This window comes from Capra hircus, chromosome 6, assembly GCF_001704415.2.
Source record: "Capra hircus breed San Clemente chromosome 6, ASM170441v1, whole genome shotgun sequence".
NCBI classification, from domain to species: domain Eukaryota; kingdom Metazoa; phylum Chordata; class Mammalia; order Artiodactyla; family Bovidae; genus Capra; species Capra hircus.
This window is the reverse complement of record NC_030813.1, coordinates 14,333,013-14,352,259: the sequence shown is the minus strand read 5'-3', so window position 1 is coordinate 14,352,259 and position 19,247 is coordinate 14,333,013.

Here is a 19,247-nt window from a genome sequence, read left to right as displayed (position 1 = left end):
CTGATCTACATTCAAGTTGAAAGCCATGAATGAGACAAAGTGTGCCACAGGACAAGATTCTATTTCTAAAAATTAGAAGTAGAAAGTTTTATTTAAATGTTCAAAACCATCAATACAAATGATCTTATTGAAATGAGTCATTTTCCCAGTGCTACTTAATATTAAAATGCATTGAATCACTATGTTGTGCAATTGAAACAACATATAATAGGACAACTATACTTTGATTTAAAAAGGGGGGAAAGAAGAAACTCAAATCATAAAAAGCATACAGATATTAAATAGATGCACCAGACCATTTCTAGAAAAATCAGACTTCAACTTAATATATGTCTAATGAAGGCAATAGCAAAGTCTCTAATATTTCAAGGAACTTCTTTTGTACAATTTTTAAATGATGAAAAGTGTTGTCAAAAATTTCACAAGTGAGGAGAAAGATACAAAACAAATTGCCTAACACAGAAAGTGCTGGTGGCCTGAGCATGTAAATCTTTGCCAAGAAAAATGCTTAAAGTAATTATTAACACTTCAGATAGAAACTGTCATCATGAAACATTAGACCAAGAGCCATGGATATCTGCCAATTATTATTACACGTGATAATTTCCAAGTTATTCAGAAATAATTAAGAAAGATTCATTTTTGAATCATCTTTGTCAGTAACAAATTTAGATTGTTTTCACTGTATTCAGATTTCAAATTTAATTAATTTAACTGAATAATTAGAATCCTTCAAGTATGGTTTAAATCAAAACAAAGTCATCAAATGCTTGTTCATTATCTCATTGCACTATTGGATTGGTCTTTCACTTCTTACTAGCTTTAGAGCCAAGAGTACTCTTCCTGAACGTATATTTATCTAGAAGATTTATCTATTTGTCAAAAAGACTTGAACTATTTTATAATGCTTTCTTGACAAATGCTTGAGTCTAGAAAAAATTTCACATAGGCTTTGTCTCATTGACTAACAAAAGACAGCAGAAATAAATGAAAATATTACAGTCTCTGGCTTCTTTAGTAACCTTTAGTAAGGAAAAAGATTATGTACATTGAAATTTTGTAGTGGGACACAGAGTTCATAATTACTCAGTCACTGATGTCAACTTTTACTAGTATAATTCTGTGTGAGTTGATATATTAAAATTGCTGAGTATAAAATTTTAATACATTGATTATCAGGGTGTGAGTAACTGTGTTAATATTATACTGAAGTCCTATATATGTGTGTGTGTGTGTGTGTGTGCATATATTTTTTTTTCTTAGAAATTCTTTCAACTCCCTAGCAACATAGCCCTATTTCTCTCGACTTTCTCAAGAAGATCAAGCCCAGCCCTTCATCTTTACCTTTCTATACTGCATAGAATAGTCCAGTGCTATAAAGAAACTCTAGAGCAATATTGTCTCATAGTATTTACTGCAATGTCAGAAATGTTCTACAATCTCTGGCATCGAATATGGTAGCCATGAGTCATGTGAAGCTATTAAGAACCTGCAAGATGGCTAATGGGTCTGAGGAACTGAGCTTTTATTTTTATCTAATTAATCTTCACGACCCAGATAATCACGATGGTGTGATCACTCACCTAGAGCCAGACATTCTGGAATGCGAAGTTAAGTGGGCCTTAGGAAGTATCACTACGAACAAAGATAGTGGAGGTGATGGAATTCCAGTTGAGCTATTTCAAATCCTGAAAAATGATGCTGTGAGAGTGCTGCACTCAATATGTCAGCAAATTTGGAAAACTCAGCATTGGCCACAGGACTGGAAAAGGTCAGTTTTCATGCCAAACTCAAAGAAAGGCAATGCCAAAGAGTGCTCAAACTAGTGTACAATTGCACTCATCTCACACACTAGTAAAGTAATGCTCAAAATTCTCCAAGCCAGGCTTCAGCAATACGTGAACCATGAACTTCCAGATGTTCAAGCTGGTTTTAGAAAAGGCAGAGGAACCACAGATCAAATTGCCAAATCCGCTGGATCGACAAAAAAGGAAGAGAGTTCCAGAAAAACATCTATTTCTGCTTTATTGACCATGCCAAAGCCTTTGACTGTGTGGATCACAATGAACTGGGGAAAATTCTGAAAGAGATGGGAATACCAGACCACCTGACCTGCCTCTTGAGAAACCTGTATGCAGGTCAGGAATCAACAGTTAGAACTGGACATGGAACAACAGACTGGTTCCAAATAGGAATAGGAGTATGTCAAGGCTGTGTATTGTCACCCTGCTTATTTAACTTATATGCAGAGTACATCATGAGAAACACTGGGTTGGATGAAGCACAAGCTGGAATCAAGATTTCAGGGAGAAATATCAATGAACTCAGATATGCAGATGACTCCAACCTTATGGCAGAAAGTGAAGAGGAACTAAAGAGCCTTTTGATGAAAGTGAAAGAGGACAGTAAGAAAGTTGGCTTAAAGCTCAACATTCAGAAAACTAAGATCATGGCATCCAGACGTATCACTTCATGGTAAATAGATGGGGAAATAGTGGAAACAGCGGCTGGCTTTATTTTCTTGGGCTACAAAATCACTGCAGATGGTAATTGCAGCTATGAAATTAAAAGATGTTTACTCCTTGGAAGGAAAGTTATGACCAACTTAGACAGCATATTAAAAAGCAGAGACATTACTTTGCCAACAAAGGTCCATCTAGTCAAGGCTATGGTTTTTCCAGTGATCATGTATGGATGTGAGAGTTGGACTATAAAAAAAGCTGAGCACTGAAGGATTGATGCTTTTGAACTGTGGTGTTGGAGAAGACTCTTGAGAGTCGCTTGGACAGCAAGGAGATCCAAACAGTCCATCCTAAAGGAGATCAGTTCTGAATATTCATTGGAAGGACTGATGTTGAAGCTGAAACTCCAACACTTTGGTCACCTAGTGCGAAGAGCTGACTCATTGGAAAAGATCCTGATGCTGGGAAAGATTGAGGGCAGGAGGAGAAGGGGACAACAGAGGATAAGATAGTTGGATGGCATCACTGACTCAATGGACATGAGTTTGGGTAAACTCCAGGAGTTGGTGATGGACAGGGAGGCCTGGCATGCTGCAGTTCATGGGGTCACAAAGAGTCAGACACAACTGAGTGACTGAGCTGAACTGAATTTATTTAAATTTTAAAAGTTTCATTTGGTACATAGCTTGCTTGTGTAAATTACTTTTTATTAAAAGCGTAGCCATTTCTATTTGTTTGCATACTGTCTATAAATTACATTTGTGCTAAACAGCATGGTAAAATAATTTCTATGGAGTTGGTATGACCCACAAAATCACAAATATTTATCATCTGATCCTTTATAGAAAAAGGTTTCTGATATTGCTGGAGAGGATTCCTTTTGGTTTTGGACTCATCAGAGGTTTTGAGTTCCCTAACTGAGTTTTATGAGCTTGGGTTTGGACTGGTCAGAGGTTTTGAACTCCCCAGTTGAGTTTTATGAGCTCTCTGAAATGGTAGAGAACTTCTAGGCACAACCCTCCCAGACTTGACAGTCTGATTATAGTTGCAGAGATTTCTTGATGTCCCTTAGATTTTAAAGAAATATGTGTCAGGCTTATTTTGTCCTTTATAACCTGTGATATACACTAGCTTAGAGGTTTTCCAGGGGAAAATGGATATATTCAGCTCATTAGAGAACAGTGACTTATTGAGAAAAGGTAAGACCTCTCCTATCCATCTATGAACCTCTACTGAGCACATAGGAGGCACTCTAGAACTATTTGTTGAATGAATGAACAAAGTGTATAGATGAATCAGATAAACGAACCTCACTTCTCTCAAAAATATTAATAGGTTAACACTTGGGCTTTCCTCTGCTCCTGGAATGTTTATGTCATATTTATCACTGTTAGAACAGGGAACCATTAGCATCATGTGTAACCACCACAGTATCAAAACTAAGTTCAGATTATTTTCTTTAAAATAATCAGAAATAAGAAAATATAAAACTGTCTTTTAAAAAGTTTATATTAGTAACATCTGTAATTAAATAGTCTACATGAAGAAATTAATTTTCTGATTAAATAAATTTGGGCAACAAGTGTCATTATGATGCCATTTTGGATAAATATCTATTTTTTTCTCTTTCTCTACTGAGTTTTGATTGGTTAATCATTCCCTGCTCCATACACATAGCTCCAATCAAATAGTTCATCATTTTCATTTCTTCCAGGAGACGCTAGTAAAGAGTATACTTGCAATATGATTTTAAAATTTTTAAGTGATAACTAATTATAAGAAAAAAGATTTTCCAGCTTTCTTCAAAATCAGTTTGCTTCTTATATATGCATACCCAAATCCCACAATAGAATGTATTGGTAAAAATGCAAACCAAATCCTCTACTTGGCAAAAAGTTTTCTGTCAAATAAGCATTTGGTCATTATTATCTGATAATGAGAAAGTATTGTTCCCTCTAAGGTATACACTTATCTAAGCTTTGGAGACTTGACTCATCCTCTCCTATGTATTGGGAGCACTATTTCCCCTTTCTTTATCTTGTCAACTTCCAAACATCCTTTAAGATTTTATTAGGCATTGTCTTTAAGAAATCTGAGACAGAATTGAGTGCATCTTCTAGGTGCTCCCCTAGCATCTATATATCTTTTAATCACCAAACTTCTTCACTGTATTGAAATCACCTATTCATGTGTTTATTTCTCCAACTAGATTGCAAGCTGCAAAGATTCAATTCTAGTGGGTGCTGATTAAATATTAAACAGAATTTGTTCAGCACTGAGATAGAAATTCATCCAAAATCACTGAATGATTATGTGAATCAGTTTCTAGTATACAAATCTCCAAATAATTGGAATTGATGTGGAATACACAGGCAGGTGTGACATATTTTGAAACTGAAATTTTTAGTGATTTTCTGAAAAAGGATCCTAGAGTCATAATCCAATGTTTAAAAGCATGTATTTTAAAAAATCTGTCTTACATAGATAACTTCAGAACACTGAGTTTGTAAACTTACTAAAATTGTTCTGTAAACTTACCTGACAAATAAATTTGTAGTCTACTTCAGTTTTATTTCCATTTTATTAACTTCACCTCCATGCAATGTTTTACTCTATTTCCTCTTTTAAAATTTACTTTCTCTTTATTTTGACTGCTATTTTAATATTTTATCTCCTTTTAGAAATTATTTTCTAATTCACTTCATATTTAGATATCTTATCTGTCAATTCCCTAGAAAATCAGCAACAACACACATTCTGTACAGAATTTCTGAAATTCAGTCTCAACCACATGTATAATTGTTTGCAAGGAATCTCTACTAGGTTGTACTGCCAACATTTAAATGCTATACTATCTAAAATGCAGCAAGATCTAAACCATACTTCTCATCTGTATATCCATTTCCCTTCCCAATCTTACTCTAAAGATCCTCTCAACCTAAATTCAATTTCTTGATTAATCTTACTACCTAAATTTAAACCTTGAACTACTCATTGGCCTTCTCCGCTATCCCTACCCCTACTCCCCCCACCACACACACACACACACACACACACACACACACACACACACACACACACACACGGCTAAATTTACTGAGCATTTAATATGGTTTAGGTCATGTGTTAATGTGCTCTGCTCCGTTGCTCAGTCATGTCCAATTCTTTACAATCCTTTGGACTGTAGCCCTCCAGGCTCCTCTTTTTGTGGGATTTTCTAGGCAAGAATACTGGAGTGAGTTGCCATTTCCTTCTCCAGGGGATCTTCCAGACCAGGGGTCAAACCTATGTCCCCTGTGTCTCCTGCATTGCAGGGAGATTCTTTACCGCTAAGCTATTGGGGAAGCCCTCAGGCCATGTGTTAATAGCCTTACATATAGAGGTTTATTTATCATTCACAGCAACCCTATACAATAAGTACTTATCTTGTTTCCATCTTGCATATTAGAAAACTGAGGCTTGCCAAGGTCACACAGCAGCAAAAATATTCAATATTTTGTGATTTCAATTTTTCACTAACTATTAATATTCAGAGTTGGTGAGAGAAATCCCCCACCCCGGCACTTATTTTACACTCACAAACTCAAGATGATGCGATTAAATCCATGGGATCTTAACTTGTCAATCGAGAGAGAGAAGGAGCCGGGAAAACGGCTCACTGCACAGGACACTGACTGGCTACTTGTGCTTGCTGAGAGGCTTACAGAAAAGCTGAGAAAGCCAGGAAGCTGGGGCAGCAGTATCCTCATTGTTTCCCTCAGCCCTCTCAGATCCTGGAGTTCCAAACCAGGTAGCACTCCGTTTTCTGCTACCAGAGATCCCAGGAAGGCTGCATCCACACTGCCTCCCTTGTCTTCACCCCTGCAGGGTGGCCACCTTCACCCCTGCTGAATGACCACCTTTCCAGTTACCCCTTCAAGTGACTGCTCTTCATTTAGCTGATGAGAGTTGCATCATTTTAGGTAGAAGACAGATGGCAGGTTTCACTTTCTTTTGTCCTGACATGTGTGTGCACATATTGTATGGGGAAAGAGATACCAGTGACAAGTCCGTCCTGACAATCTTTTCCTGGAGCATAAGACCTATGCATCTTTTAATTTCATGGCTGCAGTCACCATCTGCAGTGATTTTGGAGCCCAAAAGAATAGTCTGACACTGTTTCCACTGTTTCCCCATCTATTTCCCATGAAGTGATGCCCAACTGTGATCAATCTTTGGTTACCCATCCAATTATATTTCCCACACCTAAACTATCTTTATATTACACATGTTTTGTTGTTGTTTAGTTGGTAAGTTGTGTCTAACTCTTTTGGGACCCCCAGGGACTGTAGCCTGCCAGGCTCCTCTGTCTGTGGGATTTCCCAGACAAGAATACTGGAGTGGGTTGCCATTTCCTTCTCCAGGGGATTTTCTGGACCTGGGGACTGAACCTGCATCTCCTGCATTGGTAAGGGGGTTCTTTACCGCGACCCACCTGGGAAGCCTCCCATTGCATATCAGTTCAGTTCAGTTCAGTCACTCATTTGTGCCTGACTCTTTGCAACCCCATGAACTGCAGCAAGCCATGCCTCCCTGTCCATCACCAACTCCTGGAGTCCACCCAAACCCATGTCCATTGTGTCAGTGATACCATCCAACCATCTCATGCTCTGTTGTCCCCTTCTCCTCCTGCCATCAATCTTTCCCAGCATCAGGGTCTTCTCTGCATCAGGTGGCCAAAGTATTGGAGTTTCAGCTTCAACATCAATCCCTTCAATGAACAGCCAGGACTAATCTCCTTTAGGATGGACTGGTTGGATCTCCTTGCAGTCCAAGGGACTCTCAAGAGTCTTCTCCAACACCACAGTTCAAAAGAATCAATTCTTCAGCACTCATCTTTCTTCATAGTCCAACTCTCACATCCATACATGACTACTGGAAAAACCATAGCCTTGACTAGATGGACCATTGTACATATCCCTAGATAAATTGCATTGATTCCTTGAGATTTATTTAAAAAATCATCTCCTCCTGTGAACTTTACTTGACTTTTCATTTATAGCATTTGTATATCTGTTGTATAACAGTATTTTCTGTCTGTCTTTGTGGTTATTTGTATCCACATCTAATCCCCGCCCCCCCCCCGGCCCCCCAGCTAATCACCTGTTCCCTGAGGAGATTTCATATGGTATAAAGATTTTGAAGAAATACTACCAATTAAATTCCATGAAATCACAGCTTTGAAGTAATGTACAACTTTTACCTTTCTGAAATAGAGTAGTATAGTGCTACAGTTTGATTAAGACAGCACTTCGGATGTTCTACCAGATAATTTTTCCCATTTGGGGGAAAATTAAGGTATATTTTCTTACTTTTTCAGCCAGTCTTGCTTTCTTTTCCGTCTACTGTTTTGTGCTTCTGTTTCCCATTGCCCCTCCCCTTCTCTCTTTTTCAACCCTGGAATTCTTGGTGTGCAATTTAAACATTAGTTACAATACAGTTTTGGAGGCATACACTACAGAACCATAAAGATAAACTTTAACCCACTGCCATACCAAGAAATAAAATACTTTTGTTTCAAGGTACACATTCATCCACCATGAATATAAAGTGTTACCTTATAAAAACAGTGTGAATCAAAATTTATTCCATACTTCCAGAGTTCTTATGGATTCCCTTCGGACATATGTACTCAAATGTATTTTAGATGAATTTAGAGGTAGAGCAGCCCCATACAGATTTGACAGGAAGAATATAAAATTCTATCAAATTTAAGATTACCAAAGTATTCTTAGACAGCTGTTCTCTGTAATGTAGGAGAGTGTATCATGACTGTCAAGTAACTTTGCAATTTGCCTGTTATTGGGTGTCATCTCTAAGAGAACAGCCTTAGGGTTGTTTTTGAAAAATAATTCTAATAAAAATTCATAGAAATTTTCTAACAGAAAGATTATGTGCAGGCAAGGAATGTTAGATACTTAACATTGCACTGGTGATATAAATAAACCACAGTGGTAATATAAGAAGAATGGAAATTCATATTCAACTACCATGTAGATATTTGGAATTTGAGTTTTAAGTTTGTATTTTCTTTATGCAGATCAGATACAAGAATTGTATCCAGACAGGCATGGGTTCAAACTGACTCAGCCAATTCTTTGCTAAAACCTTGGACAATTTACTTAAATTCCTGAGCTGCAGTTTCTTTATCTGCAAAAATAAAGATAATAGCCAACGATAGGCTGGACTATGATGATACCTATAAAATGCTTAGCACAATATTTGGTGCTAATCATTCTCTCAGAAGTGGAGACATTAATCAACTTTTTCCCTTTTTTCAAATACTGCAAATTTTATTTGCAAATTCTCTTAGAAAACTGTTACATATTACATTTGTGAAGTAGGTTATAATCCTTTAAAATTTACCATACTTCAAAAGGTTATCATTCCACTGTTTCATGAAAATATTAAACCCAATTTTGATATATTAAACTCAGCTCTATGATTGCCTAGTGAGTACAGTTATTGCTATGATATTAAGTTGAAAGTTGAATAAAATAATATTAGCTTAAATATAATATCCTTGCAGAATAGACAAGAACTTATATATTATGCAGCACATAACACCAGCCCATGAGTTTTATGAAGCAGTTTTGTTTTGTTTTGTTTTGCAGAGTATTTTATCAGCAGAAACCAGCCTGCTCTCTCAAGCATTTAAAATCTAGTTGGAAAGTTAAAACACAGAGCACACACAAAAGCAAAACAAAAAAACACAAAAGTCAACCTGACTCTTGGCATACATGGAGGGGCAAGCTAAGAAGAAGTCTTAAGTAAAGTTTTCTGTTACAAATAACTTTTGTGGGGAAATTTGATGATTAATTGGAAAGGACAGAGGAAAGAATGGAAATAAGTAAAAAGATCATATGGGTGATCACGTCAAGATTTTTACTAAGAAGAATTTCAAAGAGAAAATGTTTCTGATATTAAGATTTTTCTAGCTCTCATGATAGTACACTCCCTCTACAAAGGTGTGGTACAAACAAAAAAAAGATTTTAGATATTAATAATTGGATATTCATAAACTTTAGCAAGTACATTGGTATGAGAAAATTTTCAGAAAAAATTCAGTGGTTAGTAAGATACTGCAAATAAATTCAAGAGAGAGAAAAAAGAAGGAAGAGAAGAGGGGAGAAAGAGAGAAGGGGAGAGAGAGGAAAAAAATAGTTAACAAATGAATAAATGATAATTAGGTTGGGAGTGGTTCCTATTATTCATAAATTAAGTAGCTAAACATTATACGAGGTGGTTTTGTTGTGTTCCTGAATAAAATAAATTTATATAAGACGGATTTGAAAAACTATTGCTTCTCTAATAAAATACTATATCATGGGCCATTATTTATAAGTAAAAAATTCATTGCTAAGTTGAATAGAAAATGTCAGAGATTTTCATATAATGTTAAGAATGAGGCTATGTATTTCAAGTAAAAACAAGTTTTATTAAATTCTAAGAGTTGGTTCAAGGAATAAGCAAACAAAACTATTGGGACTAAAAATACTAAAAAGAAATACTTTCTTATTATGAGAAAAATTTTAAAAAGCTAAAACAATTCGTATGAAAGTAGACAGATATTTCATTTAGTGACAATCTGGGGATAAAGGCAACATGCATATAAACTAGCCAGATGTTTATGATTAGTTCCTAGTTAACATCACCCAGCTGGCAAAGGATGATTTTTATGGAGGGGGAGCATTGTAGAATACCACATGCTTATATAAATCATGAGAACAGCAGTCATGATCCTGGGGCAAAAGAGCTACACATCCCATTTGGGGTAACCTCTTCAAATCACACCATCTAACATCAGAACAGCCATTACTCTCCAACACAGTATCTGTTTCCAGTTTCCTCCAACATTCTGATGGGTGTTATTATGTGTCAGCCTGCATTCTGTTCTCTTATGTTGTAAGCACATTTTGTGGGATTTTTTACCAGGTGAAGTTCATTATAATATTTTGTATTAATATCACTGCGTTGGGAAAACATATAGGACAGTCATTTAAAATTTTTTCCTTTGGCAATAGGTTGTTGACGTACTATTTAGACCTTGACTTGTTCAAGGTCTATATGTCAACTTTAATTTAAAAACCTATCTTTAATGTGGTTTAACTAAGCATTACTTTTTCATCCATTTCAAAAGATGAAAATGTATATTCTATGCCAAATATTTAAATTAAGGAAACAAGGAAGGAAAGAAAAAGCATGGAGGGCTAGAAAGGAAAAAGGAAGACAAAAAGATTCCAACTTTCTTTTAACTGAAAAGTAATAAAGATCCATTCAGTGTCAGTTCAGTTCAGTTCAGTCACTCAGTAGTGTCCGACTTTTTGCGACCCCATGAATCGCAGCACGCCAGGCCTCCCTGTCCATCACCAACTCCCGGAGTTCACTCAAACTCACGTCCATCAAGTCGGTGATGCCATCCAGCCATCTCATCCTCTGTTGTCCCCTTTTCCTCCTGCCCCCAATCCCTCCCAGCATCAGAGTCTTTTCCAATGAGTCAACTCTTCGCATGAGGTGGCCAAAGTACTGCAGTTTCAGCTTTAGCATCATTCCTTCAAAAGAACACCCAGGGTTGATCTCCTTCAGAATGGACTGGTTGGATCTCCTTGCAGTCCAAGGGACTCTCAAGAGTCTTCTCCAACACCACAGTTCAAAAGCATCAATTCTTCGGCGCTCAGCTTTCTTCACAGTCCAACTCTCACATCCATACATGACCACTGGAAAAACCATAGCCTTGACTAGACGGACCTTTGTTGGCAAAGTAATGTCTTTGCTTTTTAATATGCTATCTAGGCTGGTCATAGCTTTCCTTCCAAGAAATAAGCATCTTTTAATTCCATTCCGTTTCTGGTTTATCTAATGGTAATCATTTTGAGTTTCCCTTAATATTGTATCACAAGAAGTTTACTATGTTGTTCAAAACCCTTTCAGATCACCCTAATATCTATACAATGGTTCATTCAACATTTCATGAAGTGGGAAGAAATTTTGGGGAGCCATGACTGAAGACTAAGTACCATATCTTAGTCTTGTTCTGTTGAGTAGGCTGTTGATATAGAACAGCTATTTAGTCCTAGTGCTTTAAAGAAGTGCTATAATGAATTTTATCACATGTTGTTGTACAGTCAGTTTTGAGATCATACATTCTGGTAGATGTCATAGTATTAAAATGGCTTTGGGCTACTTAAGGGTGAGTTTTAATAAATGTTCAAGGAGTCACTAATTGCCATCTAACACAAGTTGTTACAAAAATAGAAACAGGACAAATGTTACTCAGCATTTGTAAAATCATAACAATTCATGATATCATGTTCTATAGTTTGGAAATGCCCTGACAATAAAAAAAAAAAAAGCCTAAGGCAAAAATTTTGATCAATTTGATAAAGCAAATTAAAACTTCTCAAAAATAGATGAAAAATATAATTAATATATAAATAAAGGATCAGGGAAGAAAACATTTACAGTGTTTAAAACTAACAAGAAACTGTTTTCTAGAATTCACAAGTCAATAGGGATAAGATAGTAACCCTATTAGTAAAATGGAAAGGAAATGAGTAATTTTCAGAGAAAATGAAAAGTCTAAAAGCCCTGAAAAAAATGTCAGTAACATTGTAAGCTGGTGCAGCCATTCTAGATGGGAGATTTAGATGGGAGAGCTCTGTCAAATTAAGAATTCACAGATAGATAATCCAAATCCTGCTCTTTGGATGACACATTAAAGAATTAGTCACACAAGTTTGTTATAGGGACATTTATCAGGTATTCTTTATTGCAAGATGGCTGTAACAGAGAGATAGATGCAAGTTAGATGTCCACCAGTAGAAGGGAAAATGTGGTGAATCACTGTGTCATGCAGCAATTAGGTGCTGCATGGATGAAATATATATGAAATAACATTGAAAGATTCATTGTGCATATCATTTACATGCTAGAAAGTATACAAAACAAAACAGTAGCATATTACTAAAAGAAAACACTGGAAACATAGTAGAATGTTGCTGTCTCAGGGGTAGAGAATAAGGATAAGGGGAAAAAATAAGTAAAAGGAGAAAAGACTTTCACAAAAATGAATCTATTGCATGCCATATATTTTCGAGTAAGTAACTTATTGCTGACTTTCCTTTTTCATTCTATGGATTAAAACCAAACAAGTTATGGCTAACTATATTAATCATTCAAGTCTCCCTCTTTTGTAATGTTTGCATGCAATTGGCTATCTGATATCACTTATTGCCACTAAGGCAAACAGTAGTCAGTCTTGTTCCTCAAAAAACACGTTTGGTCAAGATACTAACACAAATGTTATTGCATTAGTACAGACGTCCAGTCATATTATTCTAGTATTTACATCATAAAGCAGAATGCAGATAACTAGCAAATTGAAGTGAACTCATCCATAGTTAGATTTAATCATTATCATTACCCTCTTTAATGCAAAGTACATTGAGGAAAAACTTTATTTCCAGATATGCTCTTCTCTTCTACTCAGGATTATTGTAATTATAAAAGGAACAATTACATAAATTTCTCTAATCACTTGGAAAGAATAGTCAATGAAAGAGAAAAACAGAGTAAGTAATAGTATATTATTTCTTACCTAACTGAATCTCAGTCAGTTTAGATTGTTCTTGTTTTGACATCACTTATTGGGAGTCTATAGTTATGACACTGCAGACTAGAGCACCTCCAGTCAAACAGGTAAATTTTAAAGATATTTCACAGCTTAGAATTTATTTTTAAGTAATATAAGAACACAATTCTGACCTTTATAGCCTGTTGTAATTGTGATTCTGAAATAAATATAATCTGATTGATTATATTTGATTGACACTGCTGTGAGTCTGTCTCCTTGCTGTGAGAACACTCATTTTTCAAAAAGTTACAAAGTAAAACTTGCCATGATATTTTTAGTCTGATAACTAACTTCCTTGAAATTCTTAAGTCCTGAGGCATGGTAGGGCATGGGGAGAGCATGGGGTTAAACCTACCACAAACACTAATCTTAAAGGAAAAAGTGAATTACAATATATTCAATATTACCCTTTCATCAGTCATTATCTTCCACTTGATTCCTATCCTTTCCTAATTGCTATAGGCTCTCAATTGTACATGTCAATTGTTTCACTGTTTTGACTGCTGACAAAATATTTATAAAAATACATTTGCAAACATTCTAATTTTTCAACATGAAACAGGTATGCATTTTTCCAGGTTATAAACAAGAGTCATATTTGTTGAAGAGCAGGAATAATTATTTATGGGGAAGGGTGGGGATTTTAAACTGTGCTATTTTTTCAATATCAAGGCTATATATCTGCTCTGGGAGAATATTCCTTAGAGATTTTGAGTATTAAATGATGAAATGTCATCTGATTCTCTACCTCATATAAGGAATAACTTTGGTAACGGTGACAGCAGCAGATAGGAAAACCAAATAGAAAAAATAATTGATTTGGATTTCATTTTTGACAAATGAAATTTGTCAGAATTTTAATTACCTTAAAATTCTGATGCAAATCATATGACCCAGCAATCCCACTCCTAGGCATATACCCTGAGGAAATAAAAATTGAAAAAGATACATGTACCCCAGTGTTCACTGCAGCACTATTTAAAATAGCTGGAACATGGTGTAACATGCAATAGCTCGATGTCCATCCACAGATGAATGGATAAAGGAGCTGTGGTACATATATACAATGGAATATTACTCAGCCATAAACACAAATGCATTTGAGTCAGTTCTAAGGAGATAGACGAACCTAGAGCCTATTATACAGAGTGAAGTAAGTCAGAAAGAGAAAGATAAATATCATATACTAATGCATACATATGGAATCTAGAAAGAAGGTACCAATGAATTATTTGCAAGGCAGCAATGGAAAAACAGACATAGAGAACAGACTTACGGACATGGGGTGGTGCGGGGAGGAGAAGGTGAAATGTATGGGGACAGTAACATGCAAACTTACATTACCATATGTAAAAGAGACAGCCAGTGGGAATTTGCTGTATGACTCAAGGAACTCAAACAGGGGCTCTATAGCTACTTAGAAGGGTGGGATGGGGAGGGAGATGGGAGGGAGGTTCAACAGGGAGAGGACATATGTATACCTATGGCTGATTCATGTTGAGGTTTGACAGAAAAATGACAAAATTCTGTGAAGTGATTATACTTCAATTAAAAAATAATTTTAAAAATTTCTGGTGCAAAGAAAGTGCCCGAATTTCCAGTAATGGCCTAAGGGAAAATGATTGATTTATGCACAGAGCTCCCCAAAGTAGGCCTAAATACTAGTATCTCATGAATATACCAATATGCATGTGATGATTATAAAGATTTCCTTTGGAGAAATATGTGTGAAGAGAAGTAATCAAAAACTTTTAAATACCTGTGACAATTTGGGGACTTTCAGCCAGAGAAATGACAAAACAGATTCTTAAGAGTCATTATGAAGTGAATAACATAGTAAGAGTATTCAGAAAGGCATATGAGAACAGCATGAAAAAAGAAAATGAGAATACCTAGTCGCTGGCGCTGAAAAGAGCAGTTAAAGGCAAAGGAAGCCTATTCCTAATTGAGGCAGCTTCACGCATTTTGCCAAGAAGGAAACCCAACATCCCTATATGGAGCAATTAAGGTTTACGAAAGCTCTTTACATTGCTCTTTAGCGGTCTGTAGGGTTTGAAAGCAATGACAACCCACTCCAGTATTCTTGCCTGGAAAATCCCATGGATGGAGGAGCCTAGTAGGCTGCAGTCCATGGGGTTGCGAAGAGTCTGACACGACTGAGCGACTTCACTTTCACTTTCATGCATTGGAGAAGGAAATGGCAACCCACTTCAGTGTTCTTGCCTGGAGAATTCCAGGGAAGGGGGAGCCTAGTGGGTTGCCGTCTATGGGGTCGCACAGAGTCGGACACGACTGAAGCGACTTAGCAGCAGCAGCAGCAGCAGGGTTTGAAAGAAGGGAATTTGCAAAATCACAGAGATGTGGTTCTCCCACTAAAAATGAGCTCTTGAAAATATGGGTAACTCAGAAAACTACTGCCAACACATGAGTTTAATTTATGCCTACACTCCTTGCCATTACTGTTGTTTAACTTCCTTTCCTACTGTATCAGCATCATTCCCATTCCATTTGATAACCTTAGATACCTCCTTAAAGCCAAATTACATAGCACAATCTGAACCAGACCCACGAACTTGTCACTTTTTCTAAAGAGAGATCTAAAGGGCTAATTTTACTTTAAGTAACTGACTTCCCCCCCACCCTGAACTTTAGAAAGAAGAACCCTCCATAATGAGAGAGCGGTAAAACCATAGGCTCATTTGTCAATTTAACATTAAACTTTTTTCCATCATACTCTGGTTTTCTAAATGTGAATATATTGTTTATGTCGTGATAAATTTAAAAAGGATTAAACTAAAATTTGATGCAGTAAGGGAAAAGTATTGTGTTTTGATACTTTCAGAATTTAAATAAAGATCTATTTAAATTGCAACCCATTTTATATACTAATAAAATGTGTTAATCCTTTGAGTTATAAACCCATTCTTGATTAACATCCAAATAGTGAATAAACATGATGAGCTAGAAAGACATTCCATCCTGCTATAAAAAGTGGCAACTAGTCAGGTGCAATAAAAACCTAGTTCTCAGTTTGTATGGTTCCAACATACATGAATTTTAGTTACCACAGTTTAGCTAAATAATACACGTTCTTCTACAACACAGTGCAACCTTCAGTTTACCATAGTGTATTAACTGTGAAAAGCATGTTTCACAGATAGCTCTTTGGTTCACAAACCTTTATGTAGTAACCGGTGCCCATCATGGTCGGTGAGCAAGTACATCACTCTTTTCAAATCTGCCAGAGCTTCATCACTGTGTCTCTGCTCTCAATTCATTTGAAGACAGCAAAGAGTGTGCCTATGCTGACTCCTTGTCTGTCAGTGACAGACCCCCATGCCATTTCACAAAAATGGATAATCCAAAGATGGATTTGATTAATAAAGATGAAAGTACAGCAAAGAAACAAAAAAAATGATACTGCTGGCAGTGAAATTTGAATTAAGTATAAATGGAGTCACAGAAGGAACAGCTGACGGTGTGGATGCTAACATTGCCGCTATTCAAGGGACTCTAGCTGAGCAGCCAAAAGAACTTAGTAAAGGCTAATATATTGATATAAGTAAGAAAAGGGGTTCTGAGGACAATGTCCCGGAGGAAATACTGCTGTCAAGAAACTTCACATTAATGCAACTCTCAGAGATATGTCATGGCATTGAAAGTACAAAGGGTGAAATGTCTAAATTAGCTATTCAGACTTAGAAAGGAGTATGACAGTCCACCAAGGCATAGAAAAGATGTTCAGTCCAAATAGCAAGTTATATGATGAAAAGGCAAGAAGTGGTTAGTGTATTCTTAATAAGCTATTTTTTACAAAGACATAAAACATTTTAATTCTCATTTAGTCTACTGCTTTGAATTACAGTGTACTAAATAAATGCTAATTTTTTTCTGTTTTTTACTTCCCTATACATTTGTAAATGATAGTAAGATACTTTTAAATGTTTTCTCAAATTTTCTAAAGATATGGAGCAATTTTAATTTTTTCTCATTGATTATTAAAAATCACTTTATATGGTTTTAGCATGAATGATCATTTTCACAGTCTGCCCTAGCATACAAAGTGAGGGCTGCTTGTGTGTTATATTACTTTATAGTTTTCAAAATAAATTTAAAGATACAAATTTAACTTATACTCTTTAAAGCTCAGAGAGAAAACTGTATCTCTGTGTCACAGCTAATGCAATGAAGACCCTTGAACTTTAATTACAGACCCAATGGAAACCCACTGGTAAGAACTAGTGTCAGTCTGACCACCCGCAATCATGAAAGTGTCTATTTGTTTTATAATCTATTCATATTCATTTGAATATATACTATGTGCTTGGAAGAGTGTTAGCCACTTAGAACAGTAGGGATCATACATCTGCTAATATGCTTATTTCATTATTTTCTAAAAAATTTTTGAGGTATTACTATTGCCTATAGCTGAGCCACATAACATGCCAAACATTATGTTTTCTTATTCCTATAATTATTTTTCTGAGTCTTTTCCTTTACTTGGTTTTCTAAATATAGACATCTGCTTTTCCCATACACTCCAAAACCCATCATATTCCTTGCAACAATTTCTCCAACACTCAGTTACATCAGATAATGTATCTAGTTATATGTATGTTCTAATCTAGGCGATCCTCCTTCTCTCACCTTCTCTTTCTGCCCTTATCTAGATGGCTTTCTCTACACACTCACTGCTCTGAGGTTTCTGCAAGCAATCCTTAGCCACTCTCCTGACTTCAGGACTGTTTAGCCTCATTTATTTTCATTCTGTCCTTCTTTTCTCAAGTACCTGTGAGTCAGATGTTGGGCCACATGGATCAATCCTCAAAGATCTCTTTAACAACTCATTTCCTAATTTTTATATCTGCGTCATTCTATTCTACTTTTTAGGACTTATCAATCTACCTTATCTTCCAGATTTTCTACTTATTTCTTCTTAACTAATTTTCTTTCTATTTTTAATTTCTGAGACTTCCTTTTGGAGGGGCAGGGGAAGTGTGCTTTATTCTCTTTCTTATAGCTTCCTGATTTTTCCTCCAATTAGTACAACTCTTGTCTCTTATCTGGTTGATTTTTTTTTAATAATTTAACTTTTTATATTATCCTTTCTCTGTCTCTATCTCCCCTCTTTACACTCTCATTTGTTTTGGTCTTTTCTTTTTTTTTAAGGCTTTCCTTGAATTTCTCAAGGTTTGGTCTCTTTTCTATAATTAATTGAAGCTTATTGAAATTCTTTGTAAAGGGGAGTTGTTGATCCATGCCCTGCCCTGTACAATGTTTGGTGGTTATTTCTGAATATTCCCCCAGTGTAAGTCTGCCTAGACATTGCCTCTCATGAACTCTACTCCTTTAGAGAAAAGTGGGGTTTTTTTGCCAAATGGAATATATGTCTAGATGCTGTCCTGGGAACAAGGCATGGAGAAAGCAGACTGACTGGATATTCTGATTAGTCAGGATTCATGCTTTCATTTAATCCCCTGGTGTCAGCTCTGTGCCTCACCTCTGCCTTCAGCTATACCCTGTCCCAAAATCTCAGAGAATGAAAGTTTGGCTTACTGCCTGTGGGGGTGTGGGTAGGTCAATATGGGTAGCTAGGGAAAGCTAAAAGCCCATTGTGCCATCTATAGAATTTAACCTGATTGTTTATTTCTAGTTCAATGCCAATTTCCAGAAACAGCCCTAACTTAGGCTTGAACTCCCTTTGGTCACAAGAGTCAATTGCAATTCATAAGTCATCTTTACAATTTCACAAAATTTCTTAAAATTTATGTAATATTCTACAATTCCATGTTTCTTGATGGTTAATACATTTTTACCCTAATTTTGTGGCTTTGGGGGGAGTGTTTCAGGAGGGAGAAAAGATAAATACATATTTTAGTTCAATCCATATCTTTCAATATCTTTTATAAGGGAGAAATGAAGAAGACATAATCCAACAGCTTTGAGAAAAAATGGAGAGCTCATAATAATCTCTATAATAATTGTGTTCTCTTGCACATGAAAGAGAATCATCCTTTAGTGTTTTAGAAAAAAAGGAGCTAGCTACATGGAAAATATTCACTAAGATATGTAGTGCCTTAATGTATGGATATCTCACCAGGTTTCTGTAAAAC